This window comes from Zalophus californianus, chromosome 2 (genome assembly GCF_009762305.2).
Source record: "Zalophus californianus isolate mZalCal1 chromosome 2, mZalCal1.pri.v2, whole genome shotgun sequence".
Classification (NCBI taxonomy): Eukaryota; Metazoa; Chordata; class Mammalia; order Carnivora; family Otariidae; genus Zalophus; species Zalophus californianus.
In genome coordinates, this window is record NC_045596.1 from 148,230,887 (window position 1) to 148,249,816 (window position 18,930).

The following is an 18,930-nucleotide window of genomic DNA, read 5'->3' on the forward strand; positions in this document are numbered from 1 at the left end:
GCAGGCTTTCTTCTTTGGCTGAAGTAAAGAGGAAGAAGGGGTCCGCTGGTCAGGGGAGCAGGTCTGAGGGAGGCACCCCCGGGCAGCAGACGGCCAGTAACCTGGCCGCCCTCGGTCCTTTTCCTTCGAGGTCTGCCCCAGAGCCGACACTGGTGTGGCCCTTCCAGATACGTCAGTCTTGTCTATCGCTGGGGGACATCAGTCACCAAGGCCTTTTCCCATTTCACAGTTGTTTTTCTCGGAAACCGGGGCTGGGAATAGAAACCTGTGGACTCAGGCTCCTGACTTGGGCCCCCAAATTACTCCATCTTCTGAGTTCTTATCCTTCCAAGACACCTCAGACAGAAGCCACCTAACGCACTCATAACCCTATGCTTCCACTGGCGGGGGGGTGGTCCATTGCCACCATACTGTGACAATTATATCGTGCAAATTTAGGGAGGTTCCCAAGCCAGTTGAAAATCTCTTTAGGGACTCAATCCATCCTTTTTAAAAATTATTCTTTTTTACTATACCAGGACTGCCTACTATGTGAGAGGTTTACAGACATGAGTAAATAATAGAACTTATTTTCATATAATATGAGAAAAGAAATAAAATGCCTCTTACACAATCCTATTGATTTTAAAAGTTTCCACTTAGGGCATGTTTTGTGAGGGTTTTCAATTAGTGGTAAAAGATTTGTGCTGACGTATACCAAACCATTTCACCACCCCGGGCTCTGTGGAAGTACGCCTTCCATTCACCAGACCTCTGCCTTGAGTTGACATGGGGTTAATAGTGCAGTCTAGAACCCTGAAACAGAATGAAGCCAGTTCATCTCAGCATACTCCCTCAATGGCGATTCCAAACCCATATTCCTGAAGCTCCAACTATACTCAAAGGGTGAGGTACCCAGGCTTGAATACTGTCTCCTTTCTTCCTCCCAACCTCTAAACAATATTCCCTCTACACTACAGTTTTCTTTTCTCCCTTCTTGCTACAAACAAAGAAACAAAACAAAAAAAAAAAAAAAAATGTCCTTCTTTTCCACAGGTAAACTTCTCCACCTGGGCTTCATTCCCTCTCCTCTCACCTCCCCAAGGACTTTGCCTCATCAATTACCTGCTCTTGTCCTCATCATGGACTCTTTCCAATCTGCCTTCAAAGACACATGGATCCTGTTGGAAAAAATAAAATAAAAAAATCACTTCATGTGTCCCTACCACCTTCTTCCAGCTATTTTTCCATTTCTATCCTTCTTTTCATTGCTGTAAACGTCCCCAGCACCCAGTCCTCTCCTTCTGTGACACATAAGCCACTCATCTTAATTTCCCGTTTCATGTTTATATTCACAAGAGATCCATAAAGCCCATAAAGGCAGAGATTAAGTCGTCTTATTCCAGACTGTTTCCTCAATGCCTAATATGTTTGCTGGCACATAGTAAACATTCAAACAATACTGATTATACAGGATTATTTAATTTTAATAAGTGCTTCCTTTTTTTCTTACTACTTTCACCATTACTCGTACGCCTCTAGTCTCACGAAAATGTACACTCATCAAAGATATATGGTCTATACTTTCTCAATAATTACTTACAAATCAGTAAATAAAATAACATTTCCTTAGCCCTCATTCTTAATCAGATGCTGATGAGGACACTCTGTCTGGGGACCCTCTGGCTCTCTCCTCTCTCCTCACACTCCAGTCACTGTGACTTTGTCCCAGTCTCTTTGCTCTGACCTTTACAAACTAACCCCAACACTTACACCCCAGCCTCCTTGCCTGGAATGTTATATTAGGCTCCAATATCTCCCATCTCAGTTCACACAAAACATTAATCAGAGACCTGATTCAAAAATGTCCAAAGCTTTTTGCTTTTTGTATTATTAAGTCTAAGCTCCTTATCCTGGCATTCAAGGACCTTCATAATCTGCACCTTAATCTCTTGCCATAGTCTGCCTGATCCACCTACTAAGACCACAAGAGTCTTTCATTTTCCTCCTCGGGGCTTCTGCTTAATGGAATGCTTCCTCCTCATTTCAGTCTATTCAAATAGTATCCATCTATTAATACGCAGGCCAGATTACTATTTCTTCATTAAGGCCCAACAAAAAATTCCAAGTATAATGGCATCCACTTGAACCATTATTTCAGAAATTGACCATGAGCTTACTTACTTTCTTTTATTTTGTTAGTTTTGATACAGTTTTGTAATACATTCTTTGTGTTCAAAAAGCAAGGGGTGCAAAAGCATATTTAAAAAAAAAAATGTCTCTCTCCCAAACCCATCCTTCAACCAGCTAGGTTCCCTCTTGGAAACAACCACTATTATCAGCTTCTTGTGTATCCTTCTAGAGATATTTTATTAGAAGCAAATAAAATGTACTGCCTTTTAATATGCTTAGCATTTTGTACCAAGCAAATACTGAGCTATTTATCTCCTTTATAGTTATTTAACATTTTAAGTACTTACATATTATCTTCCCACTTATGGAGACTGTGTGCCTTGGCTTCTTTATAGAAATGTCTGTCACACAAACATTCCTTGATTGATTGTGCAATTCTTTCTTCCAAGTTTGGGATAGACTATTCAATGGTAAGACTGAATCTCCACCACCTTCCTCCTCAATTAAGAAGGATAAAAAAGTAAGAAGTGGGTTTTTTCAAACACTTCCTCCCCAAACACAGCCATTAAAGGAAAATTAAAGCATGACTAATCACATATGCAGATGTGCATTGTTTTACTGCAGAAGTTTAATGTGTTCCAGATACAAGCACATATTACCATATTTCCTTTGGTTCTGATACATCTGCTGATACAAAGATTAACAGAATCACTGATTTGTAATGGATGATTCTGTTTCATTTTAGAAATCTCCCACTCCTACAGCATTCCAAGCTCACTGAAGGTACATTTGCACTCAAATTTTTGTTTCATCATTGTATCCACCCCATTTCACGTTGCACATATTAGAAATGACAATAGAGCCCACCCACCTTGTTACTACTTTCTAGATGCCCTACAGCTCCTATTATTTTCAACATGTATACCAAACTGGGAAAAAAATAAAGTCCCCAAATACTTTCTATATAAAGCTATAAAATAATAATAATAAAAATAATAATACTTAGGGGTCAAGGACTGGAATCAGAGTAAGTTTCATTCATAACTAAACATTATACTTAGCAATACTAATTCAAAGCATTACCCAGTACATAATAGAGTACATATTTCTAATCAAATGGTTTACTGGGTCAATAGGGAGCCAAAGCAGATAAGCTAGGATCCTTCAAAATCTATTAAAGGGTCTTAACTATCAAACTGGCTGGATCAAACTAATTAGGTAGGTGCCACGTATCCCCCTTAGTTCACACTATACAAAACAGAACTTCAATGTATACTCCACACATACTCCTTCAATTGGCATATTTCTAACTAATCTTGTATTTAAATCAGTGCTCAAGGTTTCAATATTAATTATAAAGGCCCAAATTTTCTTAGAAAATAGTATCTTGAACCAATAAGTAAAATTCTAGTTTTAAAAAGTTTATCTAAATTATTTTATCCATATCAGCACCGACGCTTTTAAAAATTTGCATTGCTTTCCTCAGAACTCTCTGGAAAATACTAGTATTTTAGGCTTAAGAATTTAGTAACTCATTAAATCACCAGAACAGCAATAGAGTCCTGGTGTATGCTATTTTTCTCAATGGCATATTTCCTTCCCAACTAAACATACACATACAAAGTTATCATAAGCTTACTTTTATTTCTACGGGCCTCTCAGCTAGAAGAATCTCACAAGTATAAAATCTGTAGCAAGTTACAAAATCTTCAAGAGTGAGGGAGCTTAAATGGGATTCAATAATTCTGATTCATCACAAAGATGGATTTTATTCTTTATCCTCAATTTTGGTAAATTTTGTTTTGGGTTTTATTTCAGACTGTGGGTATATATTATCACCAATGGTTTGAAAATTTACCAGCGAAGAAATCCAGTAAAATGTAACCGTTAAACCTACTGCTCAAGTGAAATGGGAAGACACTGTTAAGGTAGGTTGGAAGCACTTAGTTTTGATAGGCATGATATATAGCTAGGGAAGTAGGTGTACCCAAATAATTATGCTGTCTTTGAAAGACTGGTCTATTTATAGGTGGACTAGCCAATGAGACTGAGGTAGCAGTTGTCAGATTTCCAGGAAGTAATCAAAGAAGCAGAGATTCTCTCCTTTTTACTGGCTGTTTCTGGATTACATAGAGATTATGAGGAAAGACAAGAAAAGTGACAGGGCAGCCCGAACAGCCTGTCAAACTCTCTACTACGAAAACTTTTTCTCCACGAAGAAACTTCCTCGTTAACAAACACTTACTGTTTTCATTTTGTACTGTGTGATGGCACTTTTGCACACAAAAATATTTGATTTCTACATTTTAGCCAAAACCCAGGGATGTGTATTCCCCAAAGGACTTGTTCCATGTTTCACCAGCATTTTGTAATCCTCTTCATGCCCAATTCCTTTGGTTGGTTGCCATCTGGCATTGTGCCTTTGATTTTATGAATAAGGTCCCCAATCGTTTCTGCAGCTGTTATCAGTACAGTCTGACCTGTGGCGAATGGGGATCACAGAGAAAAGTATCTCCACAACTTTCACAGCGTTTCATTCCCGTGGCTCTCTTCCCAGACTTTGCCTTGTGATTTTCTCGTGTACGTTCCTCAACCCAGATGGTGACATTACGAGATCCTTGGTTCAAGGGAGATATAAAAGTGAACCTTTTCCAGTAATCATTGTTTATAAATGTACTTATGAATCTATGTATGAATATGGGAATCTATTAATTCTGCACACAATACATACATATATGTGATGGTCCTCACTCATGGCGGCTGATAATGCTTTTTATACACTTTCTCTCTACTTCCAACTGGTTGTTTCTTCTTTCTACAGTGATGTCTACATCTTCCCGATTGGCCTCATGCAAAATAATGATTTTCAAACTGGACTTCCAAGAAGTGAAAGAGACAGAGGTGCTGGGTTGCTACTAGCCTAATTTTCAGGGTATAAGTCCATCACCATCCTATCAACCGAGGCAGTTCTTTTTTAATTTCTTTCACCTCTTGGACTTCTGAGTAAAATTCCTTTTGGAGAAGGGATTTTGCTACTAATTTAGAGAGTAACACTCTCTACTCACTACTAGAGGTGGCCCCAGGCCAGTGGAGCCAAAGACAGATAAGAAACTATTGTAGTTGAAAGGGCCTTTATTAGCAACCTCCTCACAAATACCTCTCCTTGGGACAAAGCCGCCTAGAATGTCCACTTCTGGTCCCACCTCTTTTTAAGGCATTGAAAACGTCAGTTTTAGGAGAACTATAACCGACTGGACAGGAGAACACATTAAGTCATCCATTAGCACTTCCATATGAATAAGTTTATCTATCAACTCTTGGTACCTAATGGGGCCTGGAGAAAACCTAGTAAGTTTTGGTGGGGGAGGGGACAGAGGAATGTTTCCTAAGTCACCACTTCTGGGAACTATAATTTAACTCTGTGGCTGGGGAGTGAAGAGAACAAGAAGAAAAGAAGTGGAATCCTGAACAACAGAGGACAGGGAACCCAGGCTCTCGAAGTTGAGGCGCGTGAGTCAAGAGAGTAGGGGGGCTGACGTCTAGTAAAGGGTAGGGGGCACTCCTCACCTGAACCTCCCCTTGGTCAGCAGAGTCTCCCACCTTCATGTCAACAGAAATTTTTTTTTCTGATATGAGTACTTTATTCTTCTGATCATGTCAACAATAAGTATTTTTGTTTTAACTGAAGTTTACTCTAAAAGGCTTCTGTCGTCACCGATACTGATAATAATGCCTAACATACATTCCTCCTGAGTTCTGTTTCTTTCATAAAGCATGTCCATTCTTCCCCAAATTCAGGTAAGAAAGTCGTCAAATCTGTGCACAAAATTTTTTATGCACACTGACATTTTGTGCCCCTCTTTCTGCATTGAAAGTTGCTGATAAAGGCTCTTCTAGGGTACAAAGGTAAAAAGTAATGCCATCTGCTCCCTGATTGTATTCTCCCTTCCTGCGGCAAGGGAGAGGCAGAATATTTATTTAACTTCCACTATCTGTAAAAAGAAGGGAGAAAAAAAGCCTACCGGGTCTAGTTTTTACATGACATTAAAGTAAAATGGAGTTAGAGCGATGACTCACTACGTGCAAATTATTATTCCTCTTCTTCAGGCCTGCGTTGGAGGAAGTTTCCTTAAAGCATACCTCTGCACACACAGGAATTCCGTGCTTCTGAATGGAGGGTGAGCCTTGTCTAACTCTAAAGACAAGTTTGCAGGCAGCTTACCTTTTTTTTACAAAGGGAGAAGGCAACAATACTGTATATATATGACGACTACTGTGTAAGGTTTCTGTAAATGTCAACTTCGGGAGAGAGTGGGAGCTAAAGGAGAGGTGGTAGGGAGTATTAATGAAATGAAACCGGAACTCTGCCAAGGATTTTCTTACCGATTGTCCCCACATTTGTATATGAAATTTTCAGATGCACACAGTGATAATGCAACCTAATTCCTTTACAGTTGAAGACGGGCTTTTCACAGGCTTGTCCCCTCTTCTGCAGGCTGTGATGCCTGAACACTCTCGAGGAACCAGGAAGCTATCTGAGGCTGAAGAATAAATAGCCCTCCGGGCCCCCGCGGTCTTCAGGCACCACCTCTCTGGCAGAGGCCACGGCCGGCGCGCCCCCTGGGCGGGAGCTCCCTGCTCCGTAGGAGCGTTCGCGCGCCTCCGCGGTCTCTACTGTATGTGGCGTGGTCCAGGCACAAGGAACAGCTGTGCCTTCCCGCAGGTAAGAGCCTTTGTTTTGCACCGTCTACTGTCTGTCACGTTCAGAAAAAGCCACACGGAAATGCAAACACCTTTCCAAAGGTCTCAGCGCTACCTAGGATGCAGACATCAATGCCTTGCTGATTTATCCATTCCTTTGATGATCAAATAAAATTAAGCCCAGCTCCCCCGCTGTTTGATGTACGACTCCATCCAGGCTCTTAGAACTGTCCGAGCCCGGGGGGTGGGGGTGGGGTGGGGGGGTGGGGGGGGCGTCCCCGATGACTCACTCACTCCCCACTTCCCAGTTCCCGCGCCTCTGCAAAGGTACGACGGTCGCTGGTCACGACAGGCTTTTCCTGCGCATTCTGTTTCTTGTTCTAAAGCTCTATTTACGCAAATTACTTCTTCCTTTCATTAAGTACCCAGGCTTTATTTTCTTTACTCTTATGTCAACATGCACACATTCAGTGCTGGAGAACCAGTCAACGTTATGTGTTATTTATTTTTATTTCTGATGAGGCAGGCTCAAATCAAACAGCAAAGTCAGAGAAAATAATCAAACAGGTCGCCATGCGCTTTTTGTCTTTTTTTTTTTTTTTTTTGTATTCGAGTTTTTCTTGGAGGATCGTTTTTAATTCTCTCCTTCATCAATGGGGCAGTTAAATCAATATTCTTGTGTGCAGCGCCAGGGCAGGAGGCCAGGCCGAACCACTCAGGCCCTGAAATCTTCCTTGTCCTGGTATTAAAAATGCAACTTTCCTCCCCACGGAAAGCAGGGGAGGCTTTCAGCTGAGAAAGAGCGAGGGACTGAAAGACCTTCCAGCAAAATCAGTCAGTCTACAGAAACCTGGCCGGTTCTGGCTGCCATTGAGAAGCTGCTAATTCTATGTCCCCTGAGGGGAGAAGAGTGAGATCCCAGGTAGGTAGAGGATCCAAACACGGATGCTGATGAAGAGAGAAAATCCCCTCTCTCACTGAGGAACATGGCCTGCTTTTTGTTTTGAAGTTGGCCTGGGGTCACTGAAGATTCATGGGGCCAAGAGTCCTTAGGGGATACTAAAATTATTGAATTATTGACTCCATGTCTTGAATAATGGCCAACACTAGTTGAGAGTGGCAGGCAGTACCCCTTTCCCCAACACCTCACACAGGGAAATGGGCTCTGTGAGCGGAAAGAGGTGGAGAGTGTTATCTGCTCTTTAGTGCATCAGGTACCTTGTAGAAAGACTGGGAAGGCAGTGTGATTGAAACACACATAATAAAGAAACCTCTTAAGCAACAAGAAGGTTTCAACCGAGTGGCTGGGACTGTGCCTTATGCTTTTATTTAAAACCACATTTTGTCAGGGTCCAACCCAAAGTGAGTTCTAATGTAAACTTAATCCTCCCTGCTAGAGTGGCAGCTCTAGGAAAGGTTTTTGTTCTTTTTTAATTGCTGTGTCCCCATCGCCTAGACCAGTAGGCTTTCAATAACTACTTGTTAATTGAATGATAGAACATTATAAGTCCTCCCGCCTACACACAGGCCGACACACACCACCACCACCACCACCACCACTACCAGGGAACAAAGGGATTTGCAAATCAAGACTAGTGAAAGAAAGAACTGGCTACGAAGGAGAATAAATTCTGACTCAACAACATCTCCACCTTCTCTTTATAATAAAGAGAAGCAAAATCACACGTGGGATGCTGAGGGGAATGAATGCTTCTAAGGATCCTTCCTTGGGTTCTCAGAAGAGATCCTGCGAACTGGGAGCTCAGATGGAAGGCGGCCTAAACATCAGCTTTGTAAAATTAGACTTATAAACGCAAAACTGCAGAACTTTCAAACTACTGTCTAAGTAAAAGAAATCTATTCATTCAAAATACAGCTGATAAATGGGTTTTGGGAACGGCTCTAGTGAAGGAATTGTTGAACTTGGACCTTCCAGGTTGGGTTGGGACTCATTCGGCTTCCCTCCTCGGGGTGCTTTCGGAAAGGGAATGCCCCGTGGCGAACATCCGCGTTCTCTGGGTCACCCGGAGACCAGACTAGACAGTGGGCTCTCTCACCGCAGCCCCGTAAGAGATGCGGGTGTTTGGTGCCGGCAGCCGCGTCCACGCCCCCACCCCCGCCCCGTGATCACACCCGCTGTCCTGGCTACTGACGGAGGCCACGTGCAGCTCAGCTGCCATAATGTGTATAAAAGAATCTCGGCCAGACGTTGGTTTCCTCTGTTCTTGGAATGCTTTTGGCAGATCCTCCACGGTTTCCAGGTCTCTTGGGAGGCTGAACATACATTTTCTTTATATCCGACTAGATTCCAAAGTGTTAACTAGATTGTGAACTTCCTACTACCTAGGGTCCTCCCAGCCAAGAGCTCGTCCTTTTCAGCCGTCGGGGAGCAGAAGCGTGCGCTCTGGCAAACATCCGCCTTTCCGATGGTCCGCGGGCCCAACCTCTTTCAGAACTAGGGAGGTTCAAAGCGCCCCTAGGTTGTGTGCTGCCTGACACTGAAGAGGCTGGTCTGGACAAATTAAGAGATGCCACGGACACCAGCTTTGACCGTCCCCAGGAGGGCCGGCTCCTTGGGGGCGCGCTGATGTCGCAGCGCGTCCAGGCTTCCGGACCGTGGTCTCGCCTTTTTTAGAGCCAACAAAAGCAACAAAAGCATCCCTTCATTGGGTTTCATCCCTTCTACCGATGGGGAGAGGAGCGGGTGAAGCAGGGCCCGAGTTAAGGGTCGGGGGACTGTGGGAGAGGAGTCGGAAAATGGGAGAACGCGTCTGCTGACCTTGGGATATTCGCCTTCGGTATTAATCGGGAGAGAAGTTAGGTGGTTTCGGCCCCGCAACTCACAACTGACTAGGTCAGACTGATCCAGGAGCTAGTTACGGGTGTTAAACTAGTACGCGGGTGGGGCAATTCATTAGGCAAGAAATGGATTAGTTGTTTATTATCTATAAACATTCCAACCACAGCAACCAATCATAAAACCGCGGAAGGGCCTATAAAGTCAAGCGGCGGCGTAAGCCTCCGTGTGGGCAGTGAGGGTTTAGCAATTGTTCCTGGTGGTAAAGGGTCGGTTAGAGAAGGAAAGAGAAAGCAGAAGAGGGTGAGAGTCAACCATATAAAGCGATTTGTCCGGGAAAATATTTCCCAGATTGAGAATCACGATTTCTCAAATTTTAATGGGGTGGGGGGAAAACTGGGGTGCCTTGGAAGCGGATGATGAGAGAAAGGAAGAAATGAGGTGTAGCGGGGCAACAGTGGGTGATTAGTGAGGTTGATACCAGCCATAAAAGCTATTGATTAAATGGGGACAGCAATTTCATCTTTGGTTCTTGGTGAAATACTTAATCACCAACCATGAAAGCAGCCTCATAATATTTTATGGAGGGAAAACAAGTATAAAACTGGCATCTTTCGGGCAGGAACTCGCTTTTGAGTACGGTTGAAATGCTTTTTAAATTCTCATTTGGGATAAGACATTTTCTAACAAGAGTTAGTCTCAAACAGTTAAATACTGTTTTAAAATGCGAAGTCTGTGTTTGCTGTGTTTGTCGTTGCTGTGAACCAATTAGCTATTTTATTTCTTTAGGATTTTCTTAAAACAAGCCTAAACTTTCATTGCTTCTTTGATATTTTAATATATTAAGAACAATAATCCAATATTTATACTGGCTGCCAAAGGACTAATTCAGTACTGTTGTCAATTTGATTCAGAACCTATTGCTTAGAAATCAACTTTTTGGTAAATATATTGGTTTGAAAACTTTTTAGGAATAAGTCTTAGAATATAGTGACATTCACATACATCAAAGGCTTCCTATTTCTCAGATTTAAAAATATTTTTATTGAAGTATAACAATCCCTAAAGGGACACAAATCACAAGTAACAAGCTAGGAAAATATTTTTTAAAAATACTTCTCATGTAACTGCCTAAATAAAAAAAGGGGGGCGGGCAAGGGGGATTACCAGTACCTCAAGAGGTCCCCCTCATTAAAAAAAATCCATTTATCAGATTTTTATTTGGGGATATGTTGTTTTTAAATGTTGCTTATCAAATGCTCAGATTTCTTTTCAGTTCCAGTATCGTGGTTTTTTTTTTTTCTTCTGGGGATTATCTTCTGGAAAATAAAAATAAAGTGCTTTGAGCTTTCCTGTGTTGAGGAGGGAACAAAAACAGACTCTAAATTCATTTCCCCCCCCTCTGGCAACAGGCACCCCTTCCCCCAGCTTTTCTTAGTCCACGCTGAGAGACATAACAAACAAACGATTACATGTTGAAAAACACATCTGAAAACAGAAAGGTCACGTTACTACCGAGTCCTGGGGAACATTAATCTGGTGTTTGGAAAACAGTTGACAGTTGAAGGCTGAGGTTTCTCTCTTTTCTACTCTTGCACTGGGAGGCGGAGACAGAGATGGAGAGACAGAGAGAGAGAATTTGAATGTGAAGAACAAGGAAGAGACCACTACCTCTGTGGCCTCTTCAGGAATAAATGCCTTGGGGGCTACCAACATTCTAACCGAGATTTTAAAAAATAAACAAATAAAGGAAGCTGGACAAAGAGAGAATCCGAAATGGGTCGTGTTCTCCTTTACTCAAAGCGTGGAGGGGTGTGTGTGTGTTTTCCTAAAATAATTAATGTGAATAGTGAGAAATAATCATGATAACGTCAAGCCCTGAACGCCTGAGGGTGCCGTTTGCTGGACGAAAACCAGTCCCTTTTCAAATAGCTACGAGAAGGTGAAAGTTGATTGCCTGCCCACTTGCCTCACTACAGCATTTCTCTAAGCCCGCGCCCACCCTCCCCGACCCTCATTTCCCCTAGTCCTCCGGCTAGGCGCGGAATTCCTTCCCAGACAGAGATGGGTGCCGGTAACCCTTCGCCCAGAGGCCCAAGAGTCCGGGAGGTGCCCTGGGTGTCTAGCACCCAGATATCTGTTTGAGATTGCCTGACATTCCTCTTATCTGAATTTGTGAGGTAGAAGAAGAAAAGATCTCAAGTACATTCCTGGGACGATAACTGGAGATATCACACTGAAAATTATCCTGATAATTTGCCAGGACGGTAATTTGTGAATCCTTCTTTACAGGCATCCTTATCTGTCATCTCTAAAACAGAATGAATTGGAGAGGCGGGATGGTGGAGGGAGTCAGGCAGTGAGAGCCGGAATCAAGAGACTTAGGATCAAGCAGCAGTTTTATTACAGCTTTGTGTGTCCTTGAGAACGTTACTTCAACCTTGCACAAAATGAGATCTGACGATGTGCTCTTGCGTGCTCTGATTGTTGAACAATCATCTGGCCATCGTGAGCAGACGCGATCTATTGCTAGAACCTTCTCCCCCAGCGCCTTTTGCGTGTCTGTGCAAAGCCCGTATTTGGAACCAAGGTGACAGGGCTGGAAAGATTCGAGGCAAATATTCTGGGTCCGGAAATTTCGCGCGGAGCCTCCGGCAGTTAACGGGCCTCAGGCCGGAGCAGCCAGGGCATGCGTGATTGCTCTGCACCCTCCATCCAGGCTGACAGTGATTTATACGCTGGTGACACAAGTCGGCCGTAAACCTGGATCGTTAGACTGTATTTGGGAGCTGCGGCAGAGTTAACACAGGACTGCTCAGCCCAGGGGAAAGATACTTCAACCTACACACCTTTCCCCAACCTCTCCACCCGGTGCTCTACAGCTCCAGGGCGAGGAGATTGCAGCTTTTCCTGCTGGTCGGATTCAATTTCAAACCCCTCGGTTAACTGAAAGTATATCCATTCCTAGACCTGTCTGGCCTGCGGGCCCCTAGGCTGGGGGCGGGGTGGGGGGGTCTGGAGGCCGCGCGCCCGCAAAGCTCTGTGCGCTGGCAGCAGAGAAGCCACCGCGCGTCCAAGTTCCGCACGCGGTCCGTGGGAACCGAATGCCCTAGAGTTCAACGCGCATTGCCTTGATAGCGGGGTGGGGGACGGGCCGTCTGCCTTGGGAAAGGAGTTATCCCTGTTCATTTATTTTAAGGCGTTAACTTCTCCAGAACCCACCAGCGACTGCGCCTATAGCCCCAGCGCCAGGCAAGCGGCCAAACTGCGCTCTCGAAGAGGGAGAGAAACTGGTTCCATCCGGTTACAAATATCCTTTTTTTTTTTTTTTTTTTAAGCAATCAGATCCTGAAGCCCTTCTCTCGCCATTCACAATTCTCAGCAGGCTGCCTCCCCCAAGCTTGAGCCGCTTGAGCAGACGCCTCCGCCGGGCAGGCTTCGGGTGAAGGCCGCGAGAATTCTAACATGGACGGTGAACGCTGACTTGACCTTTCCAGGTTCCTTACTCTTTGTTTCTCAGCCCAGCAGTTCAAAAATTCATTTTATAACTATCGCCAAACAAAAACACACAACTAAGAAAGATGCCTAAGAATTAAACTGGCACCAATGTTTTGGATTTTCTCTTGGAGACGGACACGGAGGGACTCTCCCTCTACCTCTGCAGTTAGCGCTACTTCTTCCAACGTTCGGATCGACTTGATTCCGGAAAGCTACGCGGACGTAGCCTTCAAACGGATTGGGACGCAGCAGGTTTCTGCCATTCCCTTTAGTTTTAAGCCCCCGGACCCCATCTCCACCCCCACCTCCGCGTCGGAGCAGAGACGCGGGAAAAGCTGCCAGACTCCGGGCACCAGGCCCGGCAGTAGGAAGACTATGAGATAAGGAAGGCTTTAAGTGCTCCTCGGAGATAAGGTCCCAGAATCTTGGAGGTATTTGGCCGTGCTTCCCTCCCTACTTGCCTCTAGTTTCTATTGCCCCGTTCCCGCCCACTTCCCCTCACACACTCCCCCTCCCACACACCTGTAGGCAGAACCAGAGGCTTGGAGAGGTAGTTGCACAAGACGTGCATCCCCTCGCCACCCCCACCCCACCCCTACCATCAGAATATTCTAAGGGCACACAATCCGCTTCGGTCTGGTGGAGGTCAATTAAGAGGCTAAGAAGATCTATCAACGGTTCGGCGCAAAAAAGATGGAAAAGCGACAACCCTCCCTTCTTCATAAATATTACTCCAATTGTGTCAAAGACTTTAAGTGATTTTTTTATTCCGTTTGGAACCTCCGGTAGTACACTTAAGATGCAGAAAAAGATTGGGTATGGTTTGTGCTAGTCACACTCCAACACACCGTTAAAGTGAAAGGAAAAAGGAACTTTAAAGTTTTTAGAAGGATGCACGTAACATTTAAGATAACTATATACAAAATGCTTACATAATTTTTATGAGTTATATGAATAGTCACAATGAAGAAATTACATTTTTTATGTATTTAATAACATTTATTTTAGTCGTTTGCACAGATTTCCTACATTGATGACGCTTGGTTATAAAACTTTATTTTGCAGAAAAAATACTGCTTCCCTGTCAAGTTATAACACCATGGCAGCAAATAGTATATTGGACTTTTAAACATACACGGTTATTTTGAAATGAAATGTTTTGACTGCCTGGCACATACACAAATCACTAAAACCTTGATTATCTTTTAGAAATTATTATAATACATTCTCCTCAATGAAATAAAAATTTACCCCACTTAAACCAAGAAAGAACAACTAACTCTTCGGGTTAAACAATCTTTTCTTCTTAGTTCCTAGACATGGATTGGCAAGTAATAAATGAATATTTGCAAGAAATCACTAAAAATCAAGATTAAAATGCTGTATAATCTTCCTTGTAAAACGTAACTTACATATATTTCATATCTGACCATATGAAACTCATTTATAAATTTTACACTTTTATGGAATATAACTGTGTTGTATTTATTTTGCAGCAGAAAGGAAAGCCTTATTGTTTAGTTTAAACAAATATCACTTCTGTTGGTTTACTTTTACTTTTAAAAACCTCCCTCCCAAAAGAGGGATGCTTTTGTTTAAACAGCAAATTTCATCGAAATATAAAATCTAAAGAAATTAATTATTTGAAAGTATTTTGAAAACTTTAGAGATTATATTTGTTGGGTTTTTCTCTTCTCTCTGTCTCTCTCTCTTTCATAATTTACAAGTGTGAATAATTGGGTGACCTTCACTGTCTTTTCCCTTGACCTTTCCAGGTTCCTTCCCATTTGTTTCTCAACCCAGCAGGTCAAAAATTCATTTTATAACTATCTCCAAACAAAAACACACAACTAAGAAAGACTGCATTTAGTTAGGAATCCTGCACGTTAGCCAACAAAATTAATTTTGAAACTCCTACTTATTTAAAAAAGTTACATATCATCCTTGTGAGGTGAGTAAACTAAATGTAAAATTTCTTTTTAGTCACAATGGTAGAGCAAATATAAGTGGTACTATATTGTTGCTGTTAAAAGGCAAAACCTTTTAGCCTGTGAAAATCACCCACCTACCTTCTACTGATGTTTTAAAAAATGTCCGTTAAATTCTTTGGACAGGATCTCTATACAATCTGTATCCTCACTAGCTTTTATCATAAATATTAATATTGAAATTCTAGAGGTAGCTTTATTCCAATTAAAGAGAGCTTATGAATTGCACAAGCATAAAAGGAAAAGACACCTTTCCTTTATACTCACACCCTAACCTTCCTATCCCCAGTGTAGCAGGAATAATCCTTTTATTCCATTAAAATGGTCACTAACCTTATAATGATAAAAGAATGTTTTTAGTCTTTTACCTGCCGGAGTCTTGTCAGTGTAACAGGAACTGAAATTGGGACCTGGCCATGTTGTCTATTACAGTCCAGGGCTCTCTGTACTGTTTTGCCTTAGTGAAGGCTGAAGTAACAATGTCTGACTATTGCCTCCTGGGACCCTTAGGAAAATAAGATAGATAGCTGGTTCAAATACATGCGACAGACCTTGACCCGGGATATAGCTGAGAAAAGCAAAATATTCCACATATATTACAAAATAATTAAAATGTTATTCTAAACCCTGTTTTTCTTGTGCAAGTTATTTATGTACATACTAATGTTATACTCAGTTACACAGATCTGTGAGGAATGATTGTACTTATAAAAATGTTACTTAAGCCTTTATTTTCTCAGAAGGGCAAGAATACCTTAGAAAGCAATTGCATTGTAACTTCCATTTTCAAAGTCTTTGAAAACGTGAGTATTTTAATTCATAAGTTATATCTTTATCATTCTAAAAAAAATTAGGCTTCTTCAAAGCTGTTATTCTAACATGTCTTGTGTGGTAGGCTATGTAAGTAAGGTTGCATTTCCTATTGACTGGGTCAGAATGAAATCATTGCTTTGGATATAATATTTATTTGGATGTGTGTGCATATTTGTGTAAAACTATGAACCCTGGAGAGTTTTAATTCTATGCAACATAAATGAGTTTTATATAAGGAATATAGAGTTTCAGCTAAAAAAAGATTTGTATCCTAACAATATATTATTGTGTTAGGATATTGTCAGTCTAAGATCAGCTTGATTTGAAAACAAAATGATTAAGTTCTTTTAATGAACTACTAACATACTGCCATATGTTATATGCATACATATTTTGCTGTTTTAGAATGGAATATAATCCTCCTGAGAAAGAAATTTGAGGTAGATTACCTAATGATTTTTTTCCGGTCCAAATTTTAAGATGTTAAAACATAGGCATATGTTTTACTGTTTAAAATATTTCCAAAAGAAAGTCTCAAAATCAAAATGATATTAGGGGAATAATCTATTTAAAAATTCTGATCATTGAAAATAAATAAATAAATAAAAATTATGATCATTATTCTGTTTTTTAAAAGCACCAGGCTTTATACCAGAAGAAATATATTTAAGAGTCACTAACACTTTAGGCTCATTGAAGTAGATACATGGAATGTTGTTTTGAAAAAGAAATACATATATATGTATATATTCATATGTATACATATGTATTCTTTTTAAAATAAAAAAATATTCTCTCTAGGAGAACTAGAGAGAGTTCTTCTAGAGAACTAGGAGGGCTTCATAATTTGGGGCAGCAGAAAAAGGGAGTAGCGAACATCACAACCCAAAGCAAGAAGAAAGCCAGCCATGGTTTTTAGACAAGGAAGAAAGGGCATTTTCCAGGCTAGATTTAGTTTTATTTGGAGCAGTTGGGGTGAAAGAGAGGTAGGTTCTCACCATCTAAAAATTAAATTATCGGGATTATCTGTCTACATAGAACAATGATGACATTTCCTGTTCCTAATGAGCTATGTAGGTATATCTCTAACTCAACAACATAGAACCCACCACTTACTTTGGAAATAATTTGGAACTTTCCATTTAGTTAGGAAACACATTTAGCCAATATCATACTGTAACCATATTTTTGATTACATTCTCCATAAGAATAGTCTTTAAATGAAGTTACCTCCAATTATTTATTGATTACCCACCAAGTACCAGGCACCGTTCTAGGAGCACCAATGAACAAAACAACAAAACTCCTTGCCCTAAGTTGTTGGGCAATTCTTTCTGAAGAGTATGGGAATCAATGGGGGTGGGGGGTGGGGTGGGGAGGAGTCCTGTAGTTTTCATGTTGTCCACTAGGTGGCAAAGTGTGAAAAACTGACCACTTGGAGCAAAATTTGGTGCAAAGACTAGCCTCTTTCTATGAAAATTTCCACCATATTTTGCTTAAAATGTCTCTTTTTGAGCATTACAGCTAATAGCTAATGGTAAGAATACATTCTGTTTTCAGTTTACAAAGCATTCCTTGAGAGGGGCTCATTATTTCAAGGGAAGAATACAGCCAGCTGCGTTCCACAGAAGTCTGTCTACAAGACCCCCTAGCTTATTTTAAGAAATTTTGCTTTTTTCCTTCCCATATTTCTCTGGACTCTCAGGTATGTGGATTATAGAAATTTATCCAAGGGTCTGAGCATCTGGTTTTGCATAAGGTCCCACAAACCTTTGGGTCAATTTTATTCAAATTTACAGAGATAAATTTAGGTATCACACTGAGATTTCAAATTTGGGGAGTTATCATCCAAAACCTTAACATATTGGAATAATATCCATGTCTATAAGCAGTCAAACACATATGTCAGTATACACATACATGCAATCATGCATATGTTTTGTTTTCAGAGACCCCTTAAATGAGACTCACACTCATCATGAAGAAATAAAATAACTTCATTTAATCAGATCTCTTCTTTGGGATAAAATGACGATATTATTCCCAAGTGAAATTGGACTTTTATTCATCTTTACATATCCTAAAGAGATAAAAATAATTTTCTTATTAGAAAAAATGGTTTATACCCCATGTAGAAATACTTCTAGTGTTATTTAAACATAGAGTTGGAGGTTTTCCTGTGCTTATTTACTACATGAAGTCAGGATCTTTGTTTCCAGGTGAGTGTTCTTTAAATATGAAAGCGAGATGTTAAAGTATTTGTCTATGTGAAGATGCTCTCTCCTAGACACAAGGTAAGTCTCTGTCTTCTTTTTCTAAGGACGGAATTAATAGAACATTAACATGTTAATATGCACAACTGAAAATTTTCTCATTACATTTTCCCTTTGGCCATGGTAATTCTCAATACATTTGAAATACATGGATCACACTTTGGGCATGAGGTTTGACAACAGTTGCAAATAATCAAAACAAGAGAGAGAGAGAATATTTTAATACATAAATTAGAAATATGGGTGAGTTTTCTGGGAGATATAATTGTTTTAGAGTTATCTGAATTCTAGGGTAACTATTGTTTGATGGAAAGTGAAAACATTTATGTGGAGCTTAGCGCTTTCAATACACAATTGAGCACCAATTTATATCTGCTCTGCTTGGCCCAAGGGGGCCCTCCAGTATAGTTGATTTGTAATAACTTTATTGACTGATAACAATGATTACTTCATGCAGAAATCATTTGTATAAAATTTATTTGTAGCTCTTGATGTAGTCAAGACAAGGTGTGGCATGGTATTCCTAGTGAAGGATCTATTCTTTTTTTAATATATATTTTTTAAGATTTTATTTATTTTAGAGAGAGCAAGAGAGCACAGAGAGGGAGAAGCAGGCTCCCCTCTGAGCTCCCTGCTCAGTGGGGAGCCTGATGCTGAACTTGATCCCAGGACCTGAGCCGAAGGCAGATGCTTAACCGACTGAGACATCCAGGGGCCCCACAATGTATTCTTAATATAATTTTAATTG

At 41.1% G+C, this 18,930-nt stretch overlaps 1 long non-coding RNA gene across 3 annotated transcripts; it reads right to left on the reverse strand.

Annotated features, from left to right (window-relative positions):
- Nucleotides 1-258: 258 nt before the first annotated feature.
- LOC113924161 lies at nucleotides 259-16,068 on the reverse strand. 3 transcript variants are annotated; one of them, XR_003520554.1, is made up of 4 exons: nucleotides 15,465-16,068; nucleotides 2,460-2,610; nucleotides 1,105-1,160; nucleotides 259-795 (listed from the first exon to the last, which is right to left on the reverse strand). It is a non-coding gene; the product is annotated as an uncharacterized LOC113924161 (long non-coding RNA). The 3 variants fall into 3 exon arrangements; XR_003520555.1 differs by lacking the exon at nucleotides 15,465-16,068 and adding an exon at nucleotides 9,593-9,730; XR_003520556.1 differs by lacking the exon at nucleotides 15,465-16,068 and adding an exon at nucleotides 9,593-9,726 and having other exon boundaries at nucleotides 2,460-2,607.
- Between the last annotated feature and the right edge of the window lie 2,862 nt (nucleotides 16,069-18,930).